This window comes from Phyllostomus discolor, chromosome 6 (assembly GCF_004126475.2).
Source record: "Phyllostomus discolor isolate MPI-MPIP mPhyDis1 chromosome 6, mPhyDis1.pri.v3, whole genome shotgun sequence".
In the NCBI taxonomy this organism is placed as follows: Eukaryota; Metazoa; Chordata; class Mammalia; order Chiroptera; family Phyllostomidae; genus Phyllostomus; species Phyllostomus discolor.
The window spans coordinates 126,648,973-126,654,855 of NC_040908.2; positions in this window are offsets into that span (position 1 = coordinate 126,648,973).

Sequence of the window (5,883 nt, forward strand, 5' to 3'; positions counted from 1 at the left end):
AGCGGTCCCGCAAGTAAGTGGGAGGAGGGAGGAGGGAGGAGGGCGGCAGCCCAGAGAGGCCTCTGTAAGCAGGGTTTCTGATGAAGAAAAGAGAGAAAGACGGCCTTTGTGGCTGGCTCACAGTCAGGGGCAAGGGAGAGGGGGACACTGTGGGGCTCTTTCCCGACCCACTTCTTCACCAACCGCCTACAGTCCCTGCCCTCGGGCTGCGGTAGAAAACTTTATCCCAGGAAGCTCGTGCTGCTCAGCCCTGTGCTCCAGTAACATCAAGTCGGAGATATCAGGTACCAAGAGCAAGTGCGTTCCTTCTCCAAACTGCGTGGCTCACACAAGCCAGCACAGCCCGCCCACCAGGCCTACATGTGCCCTGTTTGGAAATGTGGATTTCTAGGGCCTGATGCTCTATTGACTGCAAGAACGTGTTTGAAAATAAAACCACTCAGTCTCCTGTTCTATTTAGTCAATCTAATAGATAAACCGATAAATTGGGGAATGAGGGAGAGAAGAGAGGGGGTTTGTGGGCACTTCTGGTAGATGGAATATATTCCCATTCAAATCTCAAAAGGCAAATCTCATAAAGACTACCACCTTAGCCACAGTCAGGTAACACCTGAAAAGTCTCTGCCCTCTAGTGGCTGAAGGCTCAAACAAATGTTCTGCACAGATCAACAATGGGGGCCAGGAACATTGATCTGAGACCTCCCAAGCAGGTACTTTCTCTGGGTGGGGTTACCCTCTTGGCTTTAAGTCCTGGTGCTCTGTTCCCAGTGGGCTAAGTGGTCCTAGGTCCCCAGAGGCCTCATGCACTTGGGAGCCTGTGCAGCAGAGGCCAAGGATAGCCTTATGGGAAGCCACGGAGCCTGTGTGAGACCCAGCTTCCCTCCCATACTGACCAGCCCTGGCCCAAGGGCCTCCCTAGGAAGGAGCCCTATGCAGGTGAGCATCAGGCAATATGACATCATGTGCTGACCAGTTGATCTTCTCTAGCTGCAGCCACACTCTTCCCATCCCCAGATGTCACTGGTCACGTCCCATCCCCATCAGCGTCTCATTAGTCCGATCCCTCACCACAGTCTATCCACCCTCCATTCCAAAGTCCTCCCCAAGCTTCAGAAGCTCTTGGCAGAGTTGTGGTTACCAGGTGTGGAAGGACCAGGAATTCCAAATAGGCCACCTGAGCCCACCCAGCACACCTGGCATGTCCAGCATTTGACTAGGGCCACTCAAGACCAGACACTCAGCCTCCGAGAGAATCATCTCATGGAAAACTGCCCAGGTGGGTTTCAAAAGTCAAGCCAGAATGATTTCAATGAGAGGTTTTGAGAGTTCTAGGGGCTCTGGTGTACATGGTTTTTTATTTCAAAGAGCAGCTGAGACTGTTTCACCAAGTAAATGCTGGGCAGGCAGCTGTCCATCCTGGGGGGGCGGGGAGACAGGGCCAGGCTCTGGGCTGCAGTCAGGGAACAGTGCCACCACCAACCACTCAAGAGGTTTCTCCCCTATTCAAGGTTATATACCTCCCTCCTCAGGAACAGCCCTCAGCCATGACTGCCTGATGCAGGGGCACCAAGGTGGGGTCCCCTTGCCTCAATTGGGGACATGTATGCCTCATTCACTCCCAACAGGCATTGTTTCAGAGAACTCACCCTCAAAAGGCCTTGCATGAGTGTTGCTCTCACAGACTGTTTTCTGAGGGCCCTGATCTACAATACTCTCCCAGAACCATCGCTCGGTCATTGAAAGTTCATACAGAACTTTGATCAGTTCATCAAGCCCACTAAGCTCTCTCTGGTTTATGTGTACAAACTATTGCTTCTGCATAAAGCCTTTCCCCCTCCCTACTCCTCCCTGCTGTCCACTTCATAGAGCTAACTCCTCTTCATCCTTCAAGCCTCAGCTAAGGTGTCACTTCCTTTGGAAAGTCTTCCCTGATTCACTGAGCTCAGATGCCCTACCTCTGTGCTGTCACTGCATTCAGTACTGGCTCTGTCACTGCATAATTAAGTTATGCATCCATGTGATTGCTTCCCCTACTAGACTATATCCTCTATGAGGGCAAGGACTGTGTCTCTCCTGTCTGTAATTGTATTGCTAGTGCATAGTGCAAGACCTGGAACACAATAGGTATGCCAAAATATTTGTTAAATAACTGAATAAAAAGTAAGAAATAAAGAAGCCCTAAGTAAGGAAGCAGCAGCAGGATAAAAGAGAAGAAAGCATATTATATATATATTTAGGTGCTGTATATACATATATATTTAGGTGTTAGAATTAATATATATATAGATTTAGGTGCTAGAATTAATAGGTTTTGATGACTGATTAATTGATTAACCATAAGAATAAGATTGAGGAAGCTCTAGAATAAGTCCCAGGTTTCTGCATTTATAAGTAGGTAGGAGATGGTGCTGTTTGCTGAGAGAGTGAATACAGGAGGAAGTGTAAGGTGGCTTGAACAACAGCAATTTATTCCTGACAGGTCTGAAGGCTAAAGGTTCAGGATTGAGGTACCAACAGGTCTGCTATCTTCTAAGGCTTCTCTCCTTGGCTTGCAGGTGGCTGCCTTCTCGCTGTGTCCTCACATGGTCCTTTCTTCGTGCACCCACACTCTTGCCATCTGTGTGTCCAAATCCCCTCTCTTTATAAGGATACCAGTCACAGTAGATTTGGGACCAATTTAATGTCCTCATTTTAACTTAATCACCTTTTTAAAGACCATGTGTCCAAATACAGTCACATATGAGGTACAGGGGGGTAGGACTCCAACATTTGGATTTTGCAGGAGGTACAATTTGGCTCATAAGAGGTCTACATTTCTCCTCATCCTCCTTCCACACCACTGCCCCAAAGACAGCCAGTGCATGCCTCTTGCCACAGCACCGACGTCCAGATGGGCTTCTGCCTCAGATTTCCAAGATTCAGACTTCAACGTGTTAAGAAAACAATGATAGAAGAGGTTATTCTGCCTGGGATAGGGGTAAGGAAATGGCAGGAAGACATTTCCTTACTCCCCCAAAGCATGAGTAACAATTCACTGGTTCCAAAAGAGAGGAACACTCTAAGCCAAGAGACCTACATAAACAAAGATACCACGACGTTAAATTTCCTGGGGAGTCCGGGGACAATTAGATGTGGCTGTTGTGGCAGTGGCATGTGGGGGATGGTAAGAGCTAAAGCAAGATGGGGTGGCTGAGATCATTGTAAAGAGCTTTCCTTTTGGCATAAAATCAGCTAGTGTTTTATCTAGACATGTAAACAGGGAATTAGAGGCTGCTCCAATCTCTCAGGCAGAAAACAATATAATTATTGTAAAAGGTTGGAACATTGGAGGATGACGTTAAGACAAAGAGCTATTAGGTTGGGGGTAGGGACCAGAGCGGTGAATCAAAGATAAAGAGAGGAAAAAAAGATAAAAACAGAGAAAAAGAGAGGAGAAAGAAAGAGAAGACAAAAAGAAGAGAAGCCTTGTTCGGATCTAAATGACGAATGCTAGTATCCCAGGTGGGATTCTGTTGAGTTGGGCTCTGTCTCCTCAGGAAAATAGTCTTCTGACAGACTTTCGGGAGTTGGCAAGCACCTCCAAAAAGTGGAGGATCCTGGGATCAGAGGGAGATCTAGAAATCAGGGGGTCAGTTCCCATGGAGGTACAGCAGAAAAAGGACTGCCAGTGAGGAAGGTGGCAAAGAAGTCCAAGAGAGCCTGGCAGGCTGGATGAGATGGGCCTCTGTGGACTGATTGGCTGGGCGTTGATAAGTCCACTTCTGATTGGTCATTTAGGGAACACAGTCAACTCAAGACAGGGCTTATAGATCAAGGACCAGTTACCTGGATCCAAGCACACTGAGGACATCGTGGTGGCTCTCAAAAGGCTTAAGTTTTCTCTTTCAGGTACTGCAGCAAGAAAGCAGAAGGATCAGAAGAGAAAGGGGAGATCACTACACTTGGTCACTGTTGTCTCTAGTGAGCTTATATCGGTGGTCAAGGCCAGAGGTTAAATGTAAGGAAGGCAAAAGAACCAAGTGAGGGGTTTTATCCCAACTGCAGGCTAAGCGAGCCATCTTCTCCTTTCCATGAGTGAGGCTTGCTCTGAATGAAGATGGCCAGAGTTGGCAATTGTATGTCAGTCAAAGTTGTGGCTATCTCCAAAATGAGTTTAATTTTTCTTCATGAAAACTCCAGTCACAAGAACATGAGGGTTTCAGCCCTGGCCGGGTGGTTCAGTTGATTGAAGTTTTGTCCCATACACCAAAAAGTTGCAGGTTCGATTCCTGGTCAGGGCACATGCCTAGGCTGCAGTTTCAATTCCTGGTACGGGAGGCAACAGATAGATGTTTCTTCCTTCCTCTCTCTCTAAAATCAATAAAAATATATCTTTGTGTATGGATTTAAAAAAGAATAAGAACATTAGGGTTTCCACTTGGGGTCGGCCCCAGGGCTCATCAACCCTAAGGGGTTAGGGAAGCCATCTGTGGGGCTTTGTTACCTCTGGGCTCAGAAGAGTAAAGCTCTCTAAGACCACGTGGGGACAGTTAGAGCAGTTAGGGCCTGGCTTGTCCCTATGCAGCTGGTGACTGACGAGAGATTGGTGTGGGCATGAATCACTAGCAGGCAGAGGGAGAGGCTGCCAAAGTGGGCAAAAGGGCTCTGAGGCCGAGCTCTCTGGAGCACACCCCATACACAACCAGGCACAGCCGCCCTGGAGGCAGCCCGAAGCCTTCCACTGTGTTCTCACCCACTCTCCGATAATTCTTTAGAGTTTACTAATATTGACTGTATCTTTCATTGTAAAAATAGTGTAAGCATGCTATAGAAAACCAAGAAAAAGTTTATCCACAACACTGCCCCCCAAAGTTAATTGTGATACAATCATAGATTTCCTCCACTGGACCTTACCCACCTGAGTTCACAGTCTCAGACTTAGGACTTGAGGCACTGGTGGAAGAAAATCAACTACAGCACCTTTAGCCTAAGACTTCATTCAAAAATGTCTGGCATGAGAAGGTTCCAAAAGAGCATTCTCACTTGGGCAAGGAGGCTGAATCGAGCAGCATTTTTTACAAGGATTTAAGAGGAAGGACCAGCTGAAGTTCAGCTAGTCTGGGGAATAGTTCAAAGATGGCTCTCAGAAGCAGGAGGAATTGTTCCTTAGGATGAGGAGCCCTAGTCTGCGACTTTACCCAGGGCATGGGGAGGGGCAGCTAGGAGCTGGGCTCACGTGGGAGAGAGGTAAGAGGAACGTCTAACGGGTGCAAGGACAGGGAAGGCCCGCACTGGGAATTGTCTTTTAGTGTCTCTTGCAGGGATCGAACGCAAACCCAAGTCTTCTGACTCCTGGCCAGAGTTCTTGCCCCAGCCCACAGAGGTCCCAACCTTCCCTACTTTGGTGGATGATTGAGAAAGAATCGTGGGTATCCTGGACCCACTCATGGAAGGAGAGGTTCAGATACGTAAAGGCTTGGATAGCAAAGGCAAAAATTGGAAGATTTTGTCCTAAGAATGTGACTTATCTTCAACAGCACTGGAGCCTACAGGAGTTCTGATGTGTTCTGGCCTGCAGCTATAGGTGAAGGGAATTCTGCCACTAGTGACTACACAGTCAAGGGCTCCCTTATTTGCTGATGATTTGGCTCTGGAAGCACCACTGTATTAATCATTGTTGCTGTGCTGCTTAATAAAACTCCCCTGTGCTCGATCCTCAGATTTTTTAGCTATCAGCCTGGGTGGCCAGGCCTGCAGCCCATAGTATCTCTGTCCCCTAGGGGCAATCAGCCCTGTGTATATCAGAGCTTCTTTTCCTTGCTGTGCCTTTAAGAGCTGCAGGAATGCAAAGAGAGTCTGGAGGAGGGGTGGGGTCTCCCAACAGGACTTCTGGGAAAGGATCCT